Source organism: Canis aureus, chromosome 1 (genome assembly GCF_053574225.1).
Source record: "Canis aureus isolate CA01 chromosome 1, VMU_Caureus_v.1.0, whole genome shotgun sequence".
NCBI classification, from domain to species: Eukaryota; Metazoa; Chordata; class Mammalia; order Carnivora; family Canidae; genus Canis; species Canis aureus.
The window spans coordinates 39,996,791-40,020,054 of NC_135611.1; the positions used below are offsets into that span (position 1 = coordinate 39,996,791).

A 23,264-nucleotide genomic window follows, 5' to 3' on the forward strand; every position below is an offset into this window, starting at 1 on the left:
GCCTACTTGTCTGTTTCTCTCACTAGACTGAGCTCCCTGAGGCCCGGAATACTTCATCATTATTTTCCCAGCATCCAGCACAGTGCCTGGCACACACCGGGGCTCAATAGACATTTGTTGGATGAAGAGAACACACCAATAAATATGCCAGCACCTTTTTTCTTCCTTTTTATTTTATTTTATTTTTTTTCATTTTTTAGGAGACTGCCGCAAGGCAGTGGAATTGGGCAGGAAGCAAACATGCAGCCTCCTGGATGTTAGGTCTACGTGCCAGCCTGTACTGGCCAGTGTGGGCCACTCTGCCCTATCTTCTGGGCCTGGTTATAGTTTAGGACTTCCGTTTCCAGAATGTATGACACAATGAGAGAAGTCAGCCTTGTCTTCATCCTCGTTGGCCAAGTGGTCAGTGGGTCAGTTGTCCTATCCAGCGCCACCCATGCAACTGTGGAAGGAGCCTCGGTGTCCATTGAAAGATGAATGGATAAAGAAGATGTGGTTTATGTATACAATGGAATATTCCTCAGCCATTAGAAACGACAAATACCCACCATTTGCTTCAACGTGGATGGAACTGGAGGGTATTATGCTGAGTGAAGTAAGTCAATTGGAGAAGGACAAACATTATATGTTCTCATTCATTTGGGGAATATAAATAATAGTGAAAGGGAATATAAGGGAAGGGAGAAGAAATGTGTGGGAAATATCAGAAAGGGAGACAGAACATAAAGACTCCTGACTCTGGGAAACGAACTAGGGGTGGTGGAAGGGGAGGAGGGAGGGAGGCTGGGGGTGAATGGGTGACGGGCACTGAGGGGGGCACTTGACGGGATGAGCACTGGGTGTTATTCTGTATGTTGGTTAATTGAACACCAACAAAAAATAAATTTATTATAAAAAAATTTTTTTATAATCAGAAAAATCAATGTTTATTTAAATTATAAGCTTAGGTACTAACTTATATAATAAATAAAAAGTATATTACTTCAGAAAAATTAAATAACATATGCCTTTCTTTCCTAGAAATATTAACTTATAAAATTTTCACAATTATACAATTTCAGAATAAATACTTCTAAGTTATGAGAATCAAATAGGACTGAGAAATGCAATACTTCCAATCATCTAAGGTATGGTTATAATCAGCACATTGGACCACAGAGAGCTGAGCTGATTACTAGTATTCTTGGAGGGTAAAGCCACAGACAGAAAGGTAAGATTGGAGGTGGTAATTCAAGGGCTGTGATGAACAAGCAGATTCTCTTGATCAGTAACTCATATTGCACCAAAACCAAGGTTTTTGATGTTCTTTTCAAGAGGTAACCAGTAGTTCCTGTGTCTTGCCCTATCAGCCCATTGCAGTACATGGCATGTCGCTCAATCTTTGTGTTTCCTCCTTGACTGACTCACTTGGCCTGGGTGGGAGCAGAGCCACATGACCCCTCCACCAAAAATGAAGTATGTCATTGTGTTCTCCGGGCGTGAGCACTATGAAGCTGGGAACCTCCCTCTTCCCCACTTTTAAGGTCACATGCATTTGTGTTTTGCATACGTTCCTGGGCAGGAGGCAGTAAACGCAGTGGGGCTGAGGCCCAAGGAGCAGCAGAGGCCTTCGGGGGTGGCTCATGCAGAGATGTGTCTAAACTCTATGACAGTACGGCGTGTGCATCGAATGTTGACCCTTGGGTTGGGTGATTCGAGCCCCAGGCAAAAATACCTGCCTGATGTGTAGTGAGATCTAGGCCAACCTCAGTGCTAATGCTGGAATTTCCCCTATCAATGGGGTTCTGAACTCAGAGGGTCCCCAAACTTAAATAAAAGAATTCCATCTTTCTTTCCCCCAAAAACCTGCCCCTCAAATTTAGTATTTTCTTCGATTATGAATGTAAGCAGCAGCAGCAGTAATAGCACCAACTGAAAGAGACTATTTTCAGACTACTTCACAGTGTTTATTTTTTTTATTTTTTTTTTTAAATTTTTATTTATTTATGATAGTCACAGAGAGAGAGAGAGAGAGAGAGAGAGAGAGGCAGAGGGAGAAGCAGGCTCCATGCACCGGGAGCCCGACATGGGATTCGATCCCGGGTCTCCAGGATCGCGCCCTGGGCCAAAGGCAGGCGCCAAACCGCTGCGCCACCCAGGGTTCCCTACTTCACAGTGTTTAGAGGGATCCCACAATGTCATTTCCAGTCACTGCTACTTAGAAATCATGTAGCTCTTAGACCCAATAGGAGATCTTGTTTTTTTTTTTTTTTTTTTTTAACGCATTAATAAAGAAGCATTTGATGTATTTGTCAGGGTTCTCCAGAGAATCAAAACTAATGACTTATTATGAGGAACTGACTTACATGATTATGGAAGTGGAGAAGTCCGATGGTCTCCAGCTGTGAGCTGGAGGCCCAGAAAAGCCAGTGACGTAGTCCTCAGAGATGAAGGGCAGATGATAGAAGTCCCAATAGAGGTCAGGAGATGACATCCCAGTACAGGTGGTCAGAGAGAGCAAATTCTCCCTGCCTCTGCCTTTTTGTTGTATTCAGGCCCTCAATGGATTGAATGAGGTGCACCCACACTGGGGAGAGCAATCTCTTTACTCAGTCTACCAACTGAATGCTAATCTCATCCACAAACAACCTCAAAGATACACCCTGAAAAAGTGTTTAACCTAATTTCTGGGTATTCATGACCCAGTCAAGTTGATGCATAAAATTAACCGGCACACAATACAACAAACTTGGTTATTTAAAAAGTATTTTTATTACTGTATTTCAATGTCATTGGCTTCTTTGTAGTTCTATGTATTTTAGGTTATGTATTTCAAAACATTTTCAGAAGAGACATACAGGCTTCACTGCACAGCCAAAAGGGCTCATGACACCTAAAAATGTTAAGAACTCCCAGGAGAATAAATTCTCTCTCATGTGGCCACTAGCCTCTGGCTACTTCCTGGGAGGAAACAAATCCTTCTCAAAATACTACATTTCATTGTACATTCTTTCAATACATTTCAGGAAAGGAGGGGTATGCCATCCATACATTTATTGTCCCTTAACTCCAAATTCTCCTTCCATGGCTTGTTGGGCCATAGAACTGGGCACAGTAAGCTTTTCTCCTTCGCTGTTGGCATGATGCTACAACTTGTCAGTAGAGGACACTAGAGAGACCATGGCCAGAAGAAGGGGCTTCTACTCCTGGAAGACCCCATGTTTCCCTTTTCTTTTTGCTCCTATTGCAAGGCTACCAGTGGCATGGGGGTGAGTATCCAATGGCGCTCACCCCCATCAAGCTTTGGTGGCACCCCACAATTGTGAGTTCCCTTTGTCCTTTTCTGCCCACCAGAGATGACCCACCAGCTCCCACTGGAGGTCTCCAGCTGCCAGCTGGGAGAGGCAGGGGTGTTTCCTGCCAGCCATAGTCCTGGAACTTGGACAGGTTCTAACCTAAGGCAATTTAGCAAACTAATCTATCCTCCAAGTGGCTAGAGCCACACCTTCCTCACCTGAATTCCAGTAGGGCTGCCCTAACAGTGTACCATAAACTGGTGGGTTAAATGACAGAAATTTATCATCTCAGAGCTCTGAGGGCTGGAAGTCCAACATGAAGGTATTGACAAAGCTGGTTTCTTCTGCAGGGCTGGAAGTGGCTTCTGGTGGTTTGTTGGCAATCTTTGGCATTTCTCGGTTTGTAGAAGCATCCCTCTGGTCGCTGCCTTAATCTTCACGTGGTGTTCTCCCTGTGTCTGTGTCTGTGTCCGAATTTCCCTTTTTTACATGACACCCGTCATTTTGGATTAGGGGACCCACTCTACTCCAGTACAAGCTTATCCTGACAACTAATTGCATCTACAACCATCCTATTTCCAAATAATGTCACACTCCAAGGTACTGGGGGTTAGGACTTCAATGTATGGATTTTGGGGGACATAATTCAACCTATATCACCTACCTCTTAAGTTTGCTCTTGCCTTCAGTTCTCTCTCAGCCTTAGGGTATTTTTTTTGAGATAATTTTTGCCCCTTTATAGCTAACACCCTTATAACTAGATAATTTTTCCTCTGTTAAACTTTTCCCCTCTGCTGACTAAACCCTAACTGATATGAGAGTAAAGGGATCTAATAGACGGAGTGTGTGCCAGGCACTTTGCTTTCAATTTTTCTCAACCTTATGAGGTAGGTATTATCCTCATGCCCAGCTATAAGCTTTGTCTCACTTTTGGTGAGTACCCGTGCTGGGACTGAAACTCAGTTGTGTTTTTTTTGTTGTTGTTGTTTTTGTGTTTGGTTTTCCCAAAGGTTGTGCCCTCTACTGCACAGTGCTAAAGACAACACAGACTAAACATGACTACATGGATATCCAGCTAGTCTTGGCCTCACCATGATGGCCACTGTCTCCATCCCATAGAAATGTTGGCTTCATTGATTCATTCTCTCATTTATTCATTCAAAAAAACATTTGCTGCATGTATTGACTACCATATGCTAAGTTCTGTATGCTAAGGTTCACAGAGGTGGCTGGAGCCCTGATTGCCAAGAGCTAAAAGAAAAATGGTGGAGGTTGACAAGGGAGAAACATGTCAGATGCTGTCAGAAGGCATCTCTGAAAAGGTGAGGCTTGAAGTCTGGAAAACAGCCAATCAGGAAGAAATTGAGGGAAGGATGTTCCCAATAGAAGAAAGTGCAGAAACAAAGGTATGAAGAGAACTAGGCATGGTTTGCTAGGGAAATCATATCTGCATTGGCTGAAGGAAGTGCGAATGTTAAAGCCAGGGAATAGGTAATGTTTCTCAACACAAAGGATTCCGAAGTTTGTTTTTAAAGATTTTATTTATTTATTTATTCATGAGAGACACAAAGAGAGAGGCAGAGACACAGGCAGAGGGAGACGTAGGCTCCCTGTGAGGAGCCCGATGCACGATGCAATCCCAGGACCCCAGGATCACGACAAGAGCTGAAGCAGACACTCAACCACTGAGCCACCCCACCCAGATGTCCTGATTTTTCAGGTTTTCAAGTGCAAAACAAAAAGTGTTTTAGGTATGGTAAAGCAGAGTATTCATGAAGTGAAAATGAGTTGTAGAAAGGTCACTTATATGGAAGGTCTGGGCAGCATAATAACAAAAGGAACACATGCTTTGGGTCAGTACAGTCTGGGTTCATCATAATACAGACTCTGCCCCTTACAGTGACATAATGTGGTACCAGTGACTCAGCCCAGAGAGTCACAATGTCCTAATCCGGGAAATGGGGATAATTATTTACCTCATAGAATAAGATAAAATATGAAAATCTCACATTGGATATTAAGACCACAGCTGTGAGCTAGAGGGAGCTCAAAGGGCCACAGTGTGGTTCTTTGCTGGGCCAGCCTGGGGGGCAATCCCCAAACAATACCTCTCTTGAGCAATTCTTCGTGATACCAGTGCTCCTCAAACGTTTTTGGCCTTGCATGCTTGTAGTCACAAAATTCTGAATGCATACCCCAAATAGAGAGGTATTTATTAACAGATTATGTAAATGTATTATTACTCTATTAACATACTATATACCCATTATGAAACATAAACAAGATTGAGGAGTACAAGATAAAGACAAAATAAACAATCTAAATAAATTGTTTTACTTTATTTGTGGTGCCAAGAGCCCTTGCCCTATCGCCAATCAGAAACCCCATTTTATGTGAGAACACTCTGATTATAGAGACTTCATTTCTGAAAATCTTAATTTACATTTTGTGATACAGTGACTACTTGATTTATAAGCTTGCTTTTAAGGCCATTAGCGGCTAAGGAGATCCGTCACACAGATGCAAATGAAAGAAGTGCATGCATCTTTGGCTCAGCTCACTAAATTATGATGGTCGCTAGCAACTTAGCCGAGGCCAAAGGCCTGAGGGCAATGGAACGATGCCCCCTCACCATAGACTTGCCCAGAAATGAATAAATACATATAAAACTAGGGTGAATTCATGTGTTCAATGTTCAACAAATCTAAGGATATTAACTCGGTGCAAAATTGAAATGAAAAATTCTCTTAGCTGTGTCTTTGCAGCTCCCCCCTTGCCAGCCCTGCAGAAATGAACTTTTGCACTACTTCCCCATCGCGGGCAGGGTCTTCTATTTGACATGGCAGCTGACTTCCCACAGAGCAAGCGAGAGATCCGAGAGAGTGAGGCAGGAGGCAGTGCCTCTTATGACTTAGCCTCAGAAGTGAAATGCCATTGCTTTCCTGCATTCAATTCAGGGGTACCCTGATTTGGTGTAGGAGGGGACTACCTAAGAGCACAAATCTCAGGCAGCGTGGATCTTTGGGGACCATGGGAGACTGGCTATGGCAGAAGGTGGAAGAAAAATGAGAGAGGAGGCTGGGGAAAAAGAGAACAGAACACTCACAAAACAGTGAATCCAACTCAGCAAAGTAACAGAGAAGTACCAGCATGTCACTCTGTAGTGGCCTTAAGAAAGAACCAGATCAGATTATATGAGGAGGATGGAGGATGCTGGGAGGAAGTTTTCCAGAAAAAAAAAAAAAAAAAAAAAAAAAAAAAAAGTAATAGACAGACCATCTGATATGTTTAAGTATCTTAAAAAAGTTCGTTGGTATAGAAATATTTTATAGGAGAAGATCAAGCCTTCCCCATATAGGTAACTATAAAGGGAAAAACTGACAAGGCAACTGTAAGTCCAGGAAAACAAAACATTTTGCAAGCAAGAAAACATAATAATAGTAGACAACTTAGGTTTTACAATGAATATTATTTATATGAAGATACCTTTATTGGCCTAAAAATGGGACATAAGTATTAGGAAGATGGTCAGAGAGGACATGGGGGGTAGGGAATGCACAAGCACTAAATCTTCATTTAGCATAACAGAAAATTAATAAGTAATGTCCAGCTTTTAAAAAACTCACAGAAGCATACTACTTAGAAATCTAGAAGTAAATCTCAAACAAAACAGTTGAAGAATTTAAGTGACCTCCTCTGGGAATCAGAACCAAAGGTGTGGGAGGTGAGGTGAAGGGGGAAGGCAGGGACCACTGCTTTTTGTTATAAGCCATTTAGTACAATTTAATTTTTCTCTGCTTCTATTTAAAAAAAAAAAGTCTAGTTCAAACAATATGTATAAAGTAGAACTCCTAGGAACTAGCGGCAAGCATTTCTGAGTTTCTGCATCATGCTTTAAAATTACATCTATGGCTGCATGTATACTTGAAGAATAAACTGCCACTGTGATGAATATATAAATGTTTTTACCATATCATGTGTAGTCCATTATGGGAACTAAAACAGATGGGAAGTATACAAATAAATGACTATTTACACATACACAAATTTTTGTTTGGTATTTTTAAACTGAGCATCCAGAACATGAAGACAGACCTCTATAATTGGTATACTGGAGGAAGTGGTATTTATTTCTAGAATTCTAAGTGTACATACAAATAAATTATCCATTAAAAACAAACCCTTTCAGAAAGCATTACTGTGGCCTTTCAGCTGTCCAGCCTCTTCCCTTTCCGCCCATCTCTGGATTTTTCAGTCCTGCCTCCAGGGTGCCTGCAACACCTCCTCCTTCAAGATTTCAAGGCCTCGGCTCCACTTCCACTCCTCCCTCCTGCTCCACATCCCACAGCTCTGGATCCACACTTCATTTATGAAATTTTAAGCTTCTGCCTTGTATTATTTATGTCCATGTCTTAAGGAGGTTTGTATTCCAATTAGCAGTTTTCTCCTCCAAGTGTGCGTCCTCCTTTGTACCCCCTTCACTAGAATATTCTACACTCATTTTTTCAATTGCTAAGTTATTATAAGCAGCCAGCCGCCCTTATCAAAGCTTAAGGCTACCCACAGTTATTCTATAATGAAAAGAGTAGCTTTTAAAAGTTATTACCTGGGAGCTTAGTGTTCTTATTAATATTTCTGGGAAGCTAGAGGCTCCTAGGGAGCATGTGAATGAACACTTTGGTCAATAGCTGGCTTTCTTCAGTGATAAATTCACTTCAGCATTACTCCTTTATCCTACTAGTGTGCTTCAAACATTCCAGGTACCTGAACAACAAGCTAAACAGAGACCTCTGCCTGAACTATCACTTTTTGTCATATTTACCCAACTTAAATGCAAATACATTTGATTAAACCTGCATAGGTATAATGTTCTTAAATGGAAAACAAAATATATGTAAAACATGAAGATGAACAAAAGAGCTCAAAGAAATATCTTACTTGCTTTGCACTGGCCAGAGCTCCCCTTTCCCTTAGAAGCCTTGAGGGTCCCCTCTGTCTCCTTTGTGCTTCAGAGACATCTTAGCAAAAGCTGAAAAGTGAGTACATTGAGGTGGGCCCTTTAAGGACTTACCTTGGGACCCCGTAGTGGGAGGGGTGGTGAAAACTCACTAGATTAAAGGTAAGCATATTAGAACTTCTATTTGTATTTAATTTTTATATTAAAAGTACTTAAGTTACTAACATTATATAGGAGTTGTCACCAACATCATCGTCAAGTCCACATGTCAGATGCCACCTGTCACTTAGAGCCCTGAGGAAAGCGTTCCCACACATGGCAGTGGGGGTGTATATGACCATGACCCCCATTCAACTGTTTAAAAGTAGCTTTCAGAATATACCACCAAATCTAACTGAAATAAGCCTCACAGAATAGACAAGGGAGCACTAATAATGTTAAGTGCAATGGACCACCAGAAAGTGGCAAAATGGACATGTGGTCTCAGGATGCTTTCTTTATCGGTCCTAAGATGATAAGGTAAAAAAAAATATGATCATGTGATTTTATTCTGTTAAGACTGATCAAAACCTTCAAGAATTTCAAGAAAAGACTCAAAAGAGGGGCGCACAGCCATTATTTGTAATAATGAACCTTAACAATAGTATATATTGTGCCTTGGGGATTGACAATTAGCTACAAATGTTTCCTGGAAGATCAGGATATTTTAAAACTGAGCATCTAGAACATGAAGACAGACCTCTATACTTGGTATACTGAAGGGAATAGTATTTATTTCTCTAGAGTTCTAAGTAGTAGTTTATGGAACTATTTTTAAAAAAAAGTTGGACATTATCTATTGATTTTCTGCTATCCTAGATGAAGATTTAGTGCTCCTATATTCCTTACCCCCACGTCCTCTCTTACCATCCTCCCAATAGTTGTATCCCATTGTTAGCTAAATCAATAAAGGTATTGACATTAGTATGTTCTTGTACATAATACCCATTGCAAAACCCACGTAATCCACTATGTTTTTATTCTTGCAGTCTTTTCCCTGTAGTTTGCTTTCTTTATACTGAGACTTCATTTTCTCCCTATCATTTTGTTTATCAATCAACTTTTTTATGCTTAAATCTATCAGATGGTGTACCATTTTATCATTGTTGCTTTTTTTCCTGGAGACCGCCCCTACCCCAGCACCCTCAATCCTCTGCATACAATCTGAACTGTTTGCTCTCTAAGCCTGCTGCACTACATTGTTCTGTATTATCCTAGGCTTATTAAGGGACGAAGTGGAAAAGGGATTACAGTAAGATTGACAAGGGGCTGGTTTGCCCCAAGAAGGAATTTGGATTTCATTAAGTTATTGGAGAACCATTAAGAAGTGACGAGAGGAAATCTGTTTGAAGGAGTCACTGCAGCAGAGCAAACCATGGTCAAGATCTTATCTATCCTGAAGTTCAGCTCATAGCTACACCCTATCCTTCCTGTGGAACCATCATCTGTACAGTTAGGCTATAAAAAATAGGACTTGGAATAATGAAACATGCTGGTTTCAAATTGAATGTTGAGGCACTTAAAATGGGAAGAAAACAATCTCTGATAAAAGGTCAAGGATAAGGAATTTTCAGTGTCACAGGAATTCATGGTCAGGCTCGTGTAGATCTCAAAATTTCTTCACATGTTGTGCTTCTCAAAATCCACGTCAGAGCGAACATTTATTTCTTTTATTATTTTTTTTAAAGATTTATTTATTCATGAGAGACAGAGAGAGAGAAAGAGAGAGAGGCAGAGACACAGGCAGAGGGAGAAGCAGGCTCCACGCAGGGCGTGGGATTGGATCCCGGGTCTCCAGGGTCACACCCTGGGCTAAAGGCGGCGCTAAACCACTGAGCCACCCAGGCTGCCCACAAACATTTATTTAAAATGTAAACCTCGAAGCTGGAAATAAGGCCAATCAGGACCATTCAAGAATTACAAAGATGATTTGAATTTCAAAGGGCAGAGACAGAAGGAGAAAATTGGTTCTGATGGCCACATTGATGTAGGCAGAAGCAACAGAACCACCCCTCCAATTCCCTCATACTTTGGACTCTCTTCACCTACTTTTGTCCTGTCTATACTTTTGTCATTTATATTAAAATTAATACTATCATAACTATTTTACTGTCTTATAGTAAACTATTTTACTGTCTTATAGCACTTAATAATTTTCCAATGATTTCACAAAAATCCTATTAGGCCTCTGAACAGCATTTGAGGTAGATATATGGTGGGGGATAGGTTGTGTAATTGGATAGGGTTGGTTGTATAACTCCCATTTTTATAGGTAAAGAAGCTGGGACAAAGAGAGGTTTAATGGCTTCCTGAGAGTTCCATAGCTGGTCAGCAGCCTCAACAACTTGGAAGAGTAGTTTTCCAACAGTTGGAAAAACTACTTCCTGTCTTTCTTTCTTATTTCACTTCCAATTCTTTGTTTCCTTCTTCTCAACATGGTATACATTATAAGCAAAGTGTACCACTTATCGTATTTTGTTTTCTGTTAATAATTTATGAATATTTTTAATGATCGTAAAAATTGATGTTAATGAGTTTATTGTGCTGATATAAATATACATTAAAATTCTATTGCAATTTATTTTTTTTTAAGATTTTATTTATTTAGGGATGCCTGGGTGGCTCAGCAGTTGAGCATCTGCCTTCAGCTCAGGGCGTGATCTTGGAGTTCTGGGATCGAGTCCTGCATCAGGGTCCTGCAGGGAGCCTGCTTCTCCCTCTATCTACCTAGAGGCAGATTCACGAACTGAGCCAAAGGCAGAGGCTCAACCGCTGAGCTATCCAGGTGCCCCTACAATTGCAATTTAATATATTTTAATAATTATAGAAGTTTAATCATTTAAAATTATTAAGCCATGCTTTTAAATAGTGAATAGTTTTACAAATAATGAATAGTTTATCTTAAAATCCCATCTTTTTTACTTGCATATGGTTCTCAACCTTCTCCCCTGCCCCATCCTATTGATCCAAGGGTTACCCACTCCTGAAGTGGTGTGGAAATTGTTCCCCCCACTCTCCTGTTTGAAGTTCACATGAGCCTCAATTTCAGAAAGCTGGATTCTCATGCTCTGAATGTGTACAAGAAATTAGGAGGGTTTAAGTGAGGAGAGGCATGGCCGATCCACTTTGCCAGCAGAATCTTTGGCTTACAAAGGTTTCCTCATAGGATCTGTACAAACATCAAACTTTCTGTGTGTTTTTAGTTTAATCTAATGATCAATGTAAATTCAGCATCCCTGGCGTCTCCAGCCAGGTGCACCCCACCTACTGCTATGGCGCTGAAGCCCCGACCACCCGGGGGAGCTGACATCCGAGTGGGGTGGATGGCACCTCCCCCTACTCCCCTGGCAGCGGGTCCAAACATCTGGCTCACACAGGAGTGTGTCATTCCGTGCAGCTGAGGCCGCCACTCCGAGCTCCAGGATCATCAGGAAGATCAGGACTACCGTGCCCTGCCATGAAGTGCTCTTGGCAGTTAACCATCACCAGTCAGTCTTCATCTTTATTGCTTTCTGCTCAGTGAGTCCAGAGCCTTGCTCCTCCAGAGCCACAAACACAGAATATCCCCCAAACACCCAGGCCAGTGTCCCCAAGAGCTCCCAATGGGACAAAGACAGTTCTCAGTAGGGGACTGTGCCGCGTGGACCTAATCCCCAGCCACACACTGTCTGCCTGGGGTCAAGCTGGCCTGCACACATGTTTTGTTTAATTTGCAGCATTTTTTAAATTGTTTAAAACAGATATCAACAACTTAGAATGAAGAGTCACAGCAAGTCCTGCTTTTCCATTCTTTTTGAAAAACAGGAATTCTCCAAAAAAGAATGACATTTTGCCATTTGCAGTGACCTGGATGGAACTAGAGGGAGCTATGCTAAGTGAAACAGGCCAGTTGGAGACAAATACATGCTCTCACTCATTTGCAGAATTTAAGAAACAAAACAGAGGCTCATAGGGGAGGGGACGGAAAAATAAAAGAAGATGCAATCAGAGAGGGAGATAAACCATAATAGACTCTTAACTCTAGGAAACAAACTGAGCGTTGCTGGAGGGGAGGCGGGTTGGAGGGATGGGGTACCTGGGGGACCAGCATTAAGGAGGGCACATAATGAAATGAGCACTGGGTGTTATTGCAACTGATGAACAACCACTAAATTACAACTGAAACTAATAATACCCTATATGCTAATTAAATTGAATTTAAGATTTTATTTATTTATGAGAGAGAGAGAGAGGCAGAGACACAGGCAGAGGGAGAAGCAGGCTCCATGCAGGGAGCCTGATGTGGGACTCAATCCCGAGTCTCCAGAATCAGGCTCTGGGCCCAAGGCAAGGGCTAAACTGCTGGGCCACCTGGGCTGCCCTAAATTGAATTTAAAGAAAAGAATAAAAAAAAAAAAGGAAAATAGGTATTTTGGCAGCCCTGGCCCAAAATTCCTATAAGACACCTGTGGATTTGTATTGGGCTAAGACTCCCCTGTTCACAGCAGCACTCACCCGCCAGAGGGGATCTCCAGGTGCCTCCCTGGTCCCAACGGGTTGGAGTGCAGGGTGCCTGCCTCACGACGCTCCCTTAGGGGCCTCCCTCCCTTCTCAGCCTGGGCCACCCAGTGCTTTCGTGGCTTGCTGTGTCCGTGCGCTGGGGAAGAGTCAAGGCTTCTTAGGTTCAGAGCAGCAAAGGCTGTCCCAGGTCAGCTGGAGCTGGCAGGTGTCAGGCAGAGAGAAGCGCGGCGGCGGCCTGTCCCCAGCTTTCTCGGGCCCAGGGAACAGCTTCTTTCTCCATCTGCTCCAGAGCCACCGGAGCGAGGTGGCCCTGCCAGGCTTCACGCCTAAATCGGTTCAGAGGGGAACAGAACAAGCCTGTGAAGGAAAGGGGGCCTGAGAGGGAAGGCCTAAGGGTGCACACAGCGCATGGGCAGGAAGAGGAAGGCGAGGCCCACTGCCTTCCCACGCTCCTACCTGGGCTCACGCACCAGGCCATCGTGTGAACTGTCCTGGGCAACGACGCCACTCAGAAAACGCCATTTGCTAAATGAACTCGCCACTCGTATTGTTAGCCCTCTTAGATGTGTGATTTTTAAAGAACTAAATACAGAAATTGGCTTTTTTCCCCCTCCCAATGAGTATTTTCATATCACTTACTGTGCCTTTTCCCCGTGGGAGAAGGGAGGGCTACCGCACCGGACCTCTCCCGCCTGCCCCTCCGCGCGCTGATTACATTTCCGGGTTTCCCCTGTAGTTACTCGTGGTCATGTGACCGGCTCCCGGCCAATGGGGTGTGAGCGGAAGTAAATCGGGCACATCCGGTCTGGCGGACATGAAGGCTGTGGCTTTCTTTTCTCTTCCCGGAAGAGAAGCCTGGAAGCTGGCTTGATGGAATTACTGTGTTTTGTGTGTAGCATCCGGTAGGTTCGCATCCCTCCTCTACCAGTAGGGGAACAATTATTCAACTTCTCATCTGCAAATTGGGACTATTGATACAAACACCCTCTTAGAGCTGTTGGAAACATTAAGTGAACTAGTATTTGTAAATCCCCTGTAAGAGCGCCCTGCTTATAGCTGACACTACATAAAGAATATTCAGTAAAATATTAAAAGCTCTCTAAATGTTATGTCAACCTCTATGGCTGTTCTAAACATTTGAACAAATTTCTTTGGATGATAGTGAGAATCACCTTGGCTGGTAGTTTGGTTTGGTTTAAGGATAGCATAGAATTTGTGAATTATAGCTTCGGTGTCAGATCGGTTGGCTTGGGCCCATGTCTTTGCCACTCGTTAGCAGTGAGACATTAAAAGAGTACTTAAGTTCACTAAGTTTCAATTTTCTCATTAATAGGACCATTAATACTTTATAGGTTTGTTGGAGGATTCATGAGATAAAGATTGTACAAAATCCAGTCAAGTGCCTGGCACATAGTAAGTGCTTATTAAATAATATTGCGCCCAGGCGATAAGTGATAGAGAGGCCAGGTTTGAGAAGGGCTGTCCAGAACATCTGTAATTAATCTCTGAACCTTTTTTTTTTTTTTCCAGCTCCACAAGGAGATGATTAAACTAGATTTGATTGTGATTTTCAAACCTTTTATTTATTTATTTATTTATTTTTAACTGCAAAACTCTTCCTTCAAGAATAATCTTAGATAAATATTTGATCTAACCTAGGTGGGAACAGTGTGGAAGAGGCCAGGATGAAGGAGACCCACCGGCTTTCTTTCACATCCCGTCTCCAAATTATCCCTGAGTCACCTTTGTGGAATCCTAGGGCTCCTCAGCACAGTTTTGTAGTTTATAGGATTTGAAGTTCTCTAAGCTATTTTGCTCCAGCTCTAATATTTGATGACCACGAGGACTGGCATTTGGCCATGAAATGGAAGTTGAACTTGAAATTACACTGACACAACCTGTTCCCTATGCTAAGTCCTCTTCTGACTTAATGCATTTCTTCCATCATTGCCATTCTTGGTCACCAGTTGGACCCCCCTCTCTTAGGGAACAATCCCTCCCTTCACCTGCTTCTACCACAGGGAGACACTGGGGCAGGAAGCTGACACGATGCCACTGCCCAGCTGTCTCAGGTGCCATCTTGGGGCCTAGCCTCTAGGCGAGCAGTGGACCTACACTAAAGCCAGAGGCCGAGTTTTTGACTGATAAGGTCCTTGGCTAATTGCAGGGCATAGTTTTAAAACAAAATAACCTATCTTGAGGAAAATGAGCTGTCTCAGTAGTTCAGTGCTTTCCTTCAATTAATAGGTAACCTATCACTCATATTTTCTTCTCTAACTCTACTTATTTATGAAGGTATAAAGTGTCCACAGAACTCCAGTCAGCTCTGACTGGGGAAGAGCTGCTCCATTTCTTTCATATTCAGAGCAGGTCACTTTGCTGCTCAAACCCTCAGGGCACTCCCACTTGGGATGAGATGAAATTCAAAGACTTCCTTAGCCCCAGACCTCATCTACTGCTTTCCTCCTGGCCCTCACTGCCACAGTCATACTTGACTCTGTGGTTCTTCCAATACCTGAAACATCTCTTCTCACATGCTGTTTCTGTGTCTGGAAGACTTGCCCTCCAGAGAACAATGGGACTCCATCCTTCCTCAACATCCCCCTCAAGGAGGTTTTTCCTGACCACCTTATCTACAAAGAGCATCCCCAGTCTTTTTTTAGACCTGTACCCTGCTCTTACTCCGTACCTCTCATCTCCATCCTACATAGAGTGGGTGCATATGTTGGCCATTGCTTGTCCTCCACCCCTTCTCAGGAGAGCAGAGTTTTGATCTACTGATTTCACTACTGAGTTCTGCTTCTGGAACAGTGTTTGGCATGTAGGTGCTCAACAAAAACCTGTCAATGAATGGCTGGATGACCTAAGCTGTTGCTTGTGCATGTGCATCAAGGTTATAAACTCACAATCCTGCAGAGGTGTAGTGGAACCAGTTGGCTGTCAGCTGCTTGTCTTGTGTGCAATCTAACAACGTCTAGATTTCTGTCCCTTTTAAGCTCATGCCATCTCATCAAAAAGAATGAGCCAGACATCCTGTTAGCAGGTAACTTGGTCTGACTCCAGATATATGTTCATTATCTTAACCCCAGCATTATGATTACACCTCCAGTCCCCATTCTTTTTTTTTTTTTAAAGATTTTATTTATTTATTCATGATAGAGAGAGAGAGAGAGAAAGAGAGAGAGAGAGAGGCAGAGACACAGGCAGAGGGAGAAGCAGGCTCCATGCAGGGAGCCCGACGTGGGACTCAATCCCTGGTCTACAGGATCGCACCCTGGGCCAAAGGCAGGCACTAAACCACTGCGCCACCTAGGGATCCCTCCGGTCCCCATTCTTGAGTCAGAACTTCCATCTCCTATTCCTTAATCTTACATTTCCTTCTCATAGTATCCTGGCTGTCCGATGTGTTTCCCAGAATCCCCTTCCTTGTGTGGTTCTGAGTTTGAGTTTGTCAAAAAAGGAAGTTGACTAAAGCATGCTCTGAGAGAAACAGATGCTGAGATGCCACTTACTGCCAGTTGCTTCATGGGTCTCTGCCCTGACCTCAGCTCTTCTATCTCATGGTGGGCCGTGCTAACCAACAGCAACCCTGGCCCACCACCAGATATAGAGACAGCACACTTCCCCACCAGCTCTCCTCTCTGCTGTGGTTCCTTTCTGTTAGCTAGATCTGCCTGGCTCCCTGGGTCCTTGCAAGCTCCAAATTGTCCATCTGCACTAGTGCCTCAGGAGGGCAGGTTAGGGGATTCTTCCCAAACCTCAAGCTCTCCTCATCAGACCTTTACTTCTCAGCTCCTCCTACAGTTTTGTCAGGTCTAATTCCTGTAATAAAGTCCTATTCCAAGTACTCTCCTTCCTCTTCCCTAATGGGACTTTCACTAATCCACATGAAGACTATCACACACTCAGTCTGCAGATTGATTATTTTTCCAGTTATCCACATTGTATTAAATACAGATACTTTTTAAGTACCTGGTATCTCTCTTTCTCTCTCTCTTTTTTTAAGAGAGAGAGAGATTGAGAGGGAAAAGGAGCATGTACAAGCTGGGTGGGGGGAGGGTCAGAAGGAGAGAGAGAAAATCTTAAGCAGGCTCCACACTGGGTGCAGAGCTGGATGCAGGCCTCAATCACACAACCCTGAGGTCATGACAAGCTGAAATCAAGAGTCAAATATTCAACTGACTGAGTCGCCCAGGTGTCCCCATGCCTTCCTCTTCTAAGTAGCATGACTTCATTGATAATAATGAACATATGTAACATAACTTGGTTTATTTCCCAAAATCTGCTCTGGCAATTTTAGGTGGGATATAGTTAAATGCTTTAAAATTATTTTAATAAATAATATGAAGTAGAAAATGTAAGTAACATAGAAACTCATTTCATGGATGTTCTTATCAGAATGGAGCCAAATTTATTTAGATTTTAAAAAGGAAGGATTGGAGAGTTACTGTGAAGGTATGGTACACATCATGAAGCTGCAACAAGAATGACTGACATTTGGGAAACTGATCCAGTTACCAATGTGAGGGATCCAGAGACCTGGATTGCACCCCCTCTCCAGGGCTTGGAGTTACAGAGGCAGATGGCTGCTCCCTGCGTGCAATGCATAGCAATCTTTGAGAGCACTAGAGTCCTCCTCCTAGATGACCCATCCAGCCCCAGCCTGTCTCTGGATCACTGCCAGCCCCTAATATTTCAGCCTACACACTTTCTGATTACTCAGCACCTCCTGAAACGCCTGCAATCACTCATGCCCTTATTTCTACCACTTTGTTCTCTCACTACTATATGCCTGGTAAGTTTGCACATCTTAGTTCTTTTGAGTCATATTTCTACTGGGAATTCGAGAAAGAAATGTTCTTAATTGCAAAAGAAGTAGATGCCCATTGAACACATTGGAGGAGTAAAGATAAAGTATTAAAAATTTGTCTTTGCTCACCCATTACTTTCACTCAAACCTCATTGTCCAAGGGCAGCCTCTTGCCCAATTTGATGTAGATTCTTCCAGAGTTTGTTTTCCTTTTAAGTATTTGTACATAGGATTTTAAAAAATAAAATGGGACATTCTATGCTTACTATTAAAGACATCCTCTTTTGCATTCATCAGTAAATCATGGATATGCTTCCATGTTACATACAAGCCCTCTTCGTCTTTTTTAATAGCTGCATAGAAAGTTCACAGTATACTTTTTTTGGAAAATGACTCCTAAAGGCCATTGAACTATTTTCTGTCTGTTACAACACCATTGGAAGACTTGAGAAAATAGTTAGATCATTTTCTGTGTTAATGGTTCAGGTGAGAAACCCCACTTGAGAGAGACTGTGTCTCAGACACCACTTTGGATGTTCATCCCTCTCTTACCTGAGGATTCCTTCAAATTTCTCATTTCTTCCTATTCTAATAAGCCATCTAGCCCATGCCTTGTTGTCTCCTTAGTTAATAGATGAGATCAATGTCTCTCTAGATATACATAGTTATCATATATATATGTGTGTGTGTGTGTGTGTATAGTATATACATATACTATAGAGGAGGGGGAAAAAGTCTTTTCCTTTACCCCCTTAGGTTTTGTGACTGGAGCTCTGGAAACTAAACTGACAAAAGGCAGACTAAAAAGAGAAAAATAATTTTATTAACTTGTGTAGCGCACATAAACATGGGAGAAACTCAGGGCACCTGGGTGGCTCAGTGATTGAATATATCTGCCTTTGGCTCAGAGTGTGATCCTGGGGTTCTGGGATAGTGTCCTGATCAGGCTTTCTGGAAGGAGCCTACTTCTCCCTCTGCCTATGTCTCTGTCTCTCTCTGTGTGTCTTTCATGAATAAATACATAAATCTTTTTTAAAAATGGGAGAAACTCAGTGATGAGCAACTTAAACTTGGGTCTTATATAATGTCTTATTAAAGAATGATAAATATGAAGAAATGACAGCCAAAGGAAAAAGGCTTTAGGCTTTTAGGAGTGGCAAACTGTGGGAAGATACATCTATATAAGGAAACTAATGGAAGATAAGGGTTGTTTTTAATAAAGTTTGCTATGTAGATTGCCTCTCTGGGCTGATAAGAGTCATTTTGCCCTTGCAGGTGTAGGGAAGGCAGCTTTCTCATGGGAAATTTTTGTCCCACTTTTAAATAAAAAGGGGGAGCATACTTTGATCCCCTACGATGCATATAAGGTAAACCAAGTTACCATTGCTTCCTCTAATATTAGCTCTTACTATTAAAACTTTCAGCTAATATTTACTAAGCACATTTTATATGCCAGGAACTATGCTAAGCGTGTCACATAATGTTATGTCTGTGAGACTCAAAGTGGTTAAGTAAATCTGCCCACAGTCATACAACTAGTAAATAGGAAGAGATCCAGAGTCTAACTCAGTTCTGTCTGACTGTGGATTATCTCTGCTTCTCCCACAGACTCCGTACTACTTTTGGGCTAAACTCAGCCAGGAATTGGAGTGAAGTGATCACTGTGTTTGAATTTTGCTGTGCCAAGCACCCTCTAAGGCTAAGATACTCTAGTGTTATCCATCTTAACTTGTTAGCAGTGAGAGGTGAGGAAGGTCTTTACACACAATGGGCAGGCACTTAAGTCTATTTGAATGATGACCCTGCTGCTTTTTATAACCCTGACAGTCGAAGTCCAGCACTCTGGGCCGCTGGATAAATCCCTGTCACAGTGATTGCTGATGGCTTGTTTTTTTTTTTTCCTTTGCTGGAGTATTTATAGAACTTTTAGCAAGCTCCAAAATGTAATACTCTCTGGAGATACTTTTTGGACCTTGAAACTATGTCCTGCAAAGAGAAAAAAAAAATTGCTAGGATTCAGATAGAGCTGAAATACTGATTTTTAAGTACGTCTCAGAGAACTCAGCTATGCTTAGTTGAATCCCATAGTATCCCTATCCAATTCTACCACTATTTAAAATAAGCTAGTAATGTATTTAAATAAATTCTGACTAAGGTAATATTTTAAAAAATGATTTTACTAACTTTATTGCCCCAAACAAGTTTTTGAATTACTTCAAACTATTCTCAGAATCTGAGTCAAACAAGAAATTTAGAGACTATGTAGTCCAATACCACTATTTTTCAAAATAAGACAGAGGTACAGAGAGGAGAGTGAATTTGCCTGAGATCACAAAGCCAGTCTTTGTCTCAGTTATAAGTAAACAAATCAAACTCAATGGCTGTAATAGATGCTTTTGGATGTGGTTGCCCATCTTCTATATTTATTGCTTTTTTGAGGGTTATCTTCAGTGCCTGGCATAATACAAGCACAATACACAAGTACTCAAGAAATGTTTACTAAAAAAAAAAAAAATGTTTACTGGGTTGGACAATATGTTAAAAGCATATTTCCAGATACAATATTTGTTTTTTTTTTTAATTTAAGTTCAATTTGCCAACATACAGTATAACACCCAGTGCTCATCCCATCAAGTGCCCTCCTCAGTGCCCATCACTCAGCTACCCCATCACCCCACCCACCTCCCCTTCTGTAACTCTTTGTTTCCCAGAGTTAGGAGTCTCTCATGGTTTGTCTCCCTCTCTAATTTTTCCCACTCAGTTCCCCTCCTTTCCCTTATAATCACTTTCACTATTTCTTATGTTTGTCTTTGTAAGTTACTGATCCAAGTAGGTTTTTTTTTTAGTAGTTTTTGAAAATACAAAGTTATACATACTGTAAAAGAAAAATTGTGCCAAAGTGAGTTAAACAGTCTAGAAAGACTTTAAGACGAATTGGGGAGAGAGATTGAACTTCACTCCATTGAAACAAAAGGCAGAGAGAATTTTTAAACACTGGGGTGCGCTAGTGAACAAGTACTAGAGGGTATTAGTGGGAGGTTGGTCAATATGATTAGGTCAGCTATGAGGCTCCTCTCACAAAAACTGAGGTATAGGGGCCCTTTGTTTCTTAATGATTACATTTCAAAGGAACGGCTCCCTTGTCTTTGAGAAAGACATTCCTGGGTATGGCAAAAGACTAGGATAAGATTTACATATTAAAGGGAGAGGGGAAGGATTTATGATGACCAGGTTTCTAAAGTAAATGCTCTAAGCAAAAGGAGGTCAGAGAGGTTCAGAGCCAGGACGAAGTCTATATACATTTTAGTCAAGCTGCAGAGAACGGAATGCTAAAGTCGTGGTCAGTTCCTCTTGGTAAAGAAGTAGTATTAAACGTGTGTTTACTTTCACTCTTAATATCCCCATAAAATGCTAGCAAAAATATTTTTGTTAAGGCTTAAAACCACAAGGACAAAGAGAATAGAAACAGAGACAATATATTTTTTTTTGGAACAGAGACAATATTAACAAACTTTTGGAAATTGCAAAGTGGATAAAAGAGCAAAAACTGACTGTTGGTAGACCAGAAGGTTAATTTTTTAATTGGCCCTGAAGAAAACCAAGAAGTAACTCAATTTACATCACAAAACTCTCCAAAATGTTTCTGATTTGTTAACATCATGGACATCTGGATGCAGAGATAGAATTAAGAAGCAGAGGGATTGTTTGAGTTAGCAGAAATGAAGAAAACCTCAGTTAAATGGTTGGAAAATAAATTTGAGGAAATCTAATGGAAAATAGAACAAAAAGACCAAGAGATTAAAAAGGGGGAGAGGGGGTGTGCCTGGCTAGCTCAGTTGGTGGAGCATCTAACTCTTGATCTTGGGGTTGTGAGTTTGAGCCCCATGTTGGGTGTAGAGATCACTTAAATAGATAAAACCTTAAAAAAATTATTTAAAGAAAAGGAGAAAATATAATGAAATCAAAGAAGTAATTCCTGAAATCAGATATCCTGAAGGAGTTCTAGAAATAGGACAAGCAATATAGAGGGGAAGAATTAAACAACCAAATTAATCAAGATAACTGTCCATCAGTTTCCAGACTAAAAGGGCCCACCAAGTGCCCAACACCATTGATCAAAAGGCCTCGATGCCATGATGCATCATTGTGAACTTTTAGAATGTTAGGGGCAAAAAGAGATCCCATAAGTTTCCAGGGAAGAACAGAACTGGTTACATATGAAGAATGAGGAATTAGGGCGCCTAAGTGGCTATGTCTAATTCTTGGTTTCATCTGGGGTCATGATCTTGGGGTTGTAGGATGGAGCCCATGTTGATGGAGCTACATCTCACTCTGCACACAGTGAGGAGTCTTTTTAGGATTCTTCCTCTCCCTTTTCCTAAACCTCTCCCCACTGCTTACACATGCTCATTCTCTCAAATAAATAAATCAATCTTTAAAAATAATGAGAAATCATAATGATGGCAGCATTCAAAGTGAAAAGACAATGGAGCCATGCCTTAAATTCCTGCAGGGACACTTTTTTGAAGAAAAAATTTTTTTCTGATAGTAAATTTCTACTTTTCCAAGCTATCATTTATATGTGAGATTAGGCTAAAGAGAGTTTTGGATGTTCTAAGTCCCCCCCCCCCTCCAAATTTTACCTCCTATATGATTTTTCTCAAGAAATTAACAAGTACCACTAAAATAAGAGAATGAACTGAGAGAAAAGAGGGCTTGGAATACAGGAATGAAGAGATGTAATACAGGAAAGAAGAAAAAGGAAGCTCTGGAAGGACAAGGAATGTTAATTCCAATATCACAGGTGTAGCCAGCTTAGATGACAAGTTTAGATGATGAATACTGTAGGATGTCTGGCTTTCTAACCAACTGCCAAACTAGGGGTGCCTGGCTGGCTCAGTCAGTGGAGTATGGGACTCTTGCTCTCGGGATCATGAGCTCAAGCCCCATTTTGGGTGTAGAGCTTACTTAAAAATAATTAAAAGAAGAACTGCCAAACCGTTTTCTAGGTTGACTATACAATTTTGTGTTTTCACCAGAAATTTGTGAAAGTTTCATTTGTTCTACAGCCTCATCAGCACTGGATATTGTTAATTTAAAAAAATTTTAGCCATTCTAGTCAGTGTGTAATGGCATTCCCTTGTGGTCTTAGTTTGCAATTCCCCAATAAATGATGATGTTGAGTATCTTTTTTTTTTAGGTCAGGGAGGCAGAGGGTTAGGGAGAGGGAGAGAGAATATCCAAGCAGGCTCCACACCCAACTTAGAACCTGACACAGGGCTTAGTCTCACAACCCTGAGATCATAACCTGAGCTGAAATTAAGAGTCAAATGCCTAATCGACTGAGCCATCCAGGTGCCCCAAGTTGAGTATCTCTTTAAGTGCTTATTTGCTAATATCTCTAGTGAAGTGATTAAAACTTTTCCTGTTTTCGGGGGTACCTGGGTGGCTCAGCTAAATAGCCAACTCTTGATTTGGGCTCAGGTCATGATCTCAGGGTTGTGAGATAAAGCCCCAAATAGGGCTCTGTACTCAGCAAGGAGTCTGCTTGAGATTCTCTCCCCTTGCCCCTTACCCTGCTTGCTCTCTCTCTGTCTTAAAATAAATCTTTTTTAAAAAAACCTTTTCCTGTTTTTTATAAGGGGTCACTTTTTTTAGTAATGAGTTGTAAGTGTTCTTTATA

General features: G+C 41.6%; 2 long non-coding RNA genes across 3 annotated transcripts in view; one reads left to right on the plus strand and one right to left on the minus strand.

Moving 5' to 3' along the window:
- Positions 1-12,462: 12,462 nt before the first annotated feature.
- LOC144283483 (uncharacterized) lies at positions 12,463-13,508 on the minus strand. Of its 2 annotated transcripts, XR_013352084.1 has the most exons (3): positions 13,242-13,508; positions 12,766-13,146; positions 12,463-12,631 (listed from the first exon to the last, which is right to left on the minus strand). It is a non-coding gene; the product is annotated as an uncharacterized LOC144283483 (long non-coding RNA). The 2 variants fall into 2 exon arrangements; XR_013352079.1 differs by having other exon boundaries at positions 12,766-13,508.
- A 62-nt stretch (positions 13,509-13,570) lies between these two features.
- The window catches only part of LOC144313387 (uncharacterized), a 58,862-nt gene continuing 49,168 nt past the window's right edge, over positions 13,571-23,264 (plus strand). Inside the window, exon 1 of the long non-coding RNA XR_013379050.1 lies at positions 13,571-13,673. This is a non-coding gene — a long non-coding RNA (uncharacterized LOC144313387). The remainder of the gene's footprint in view (positions 13,674-23,264) is intronic.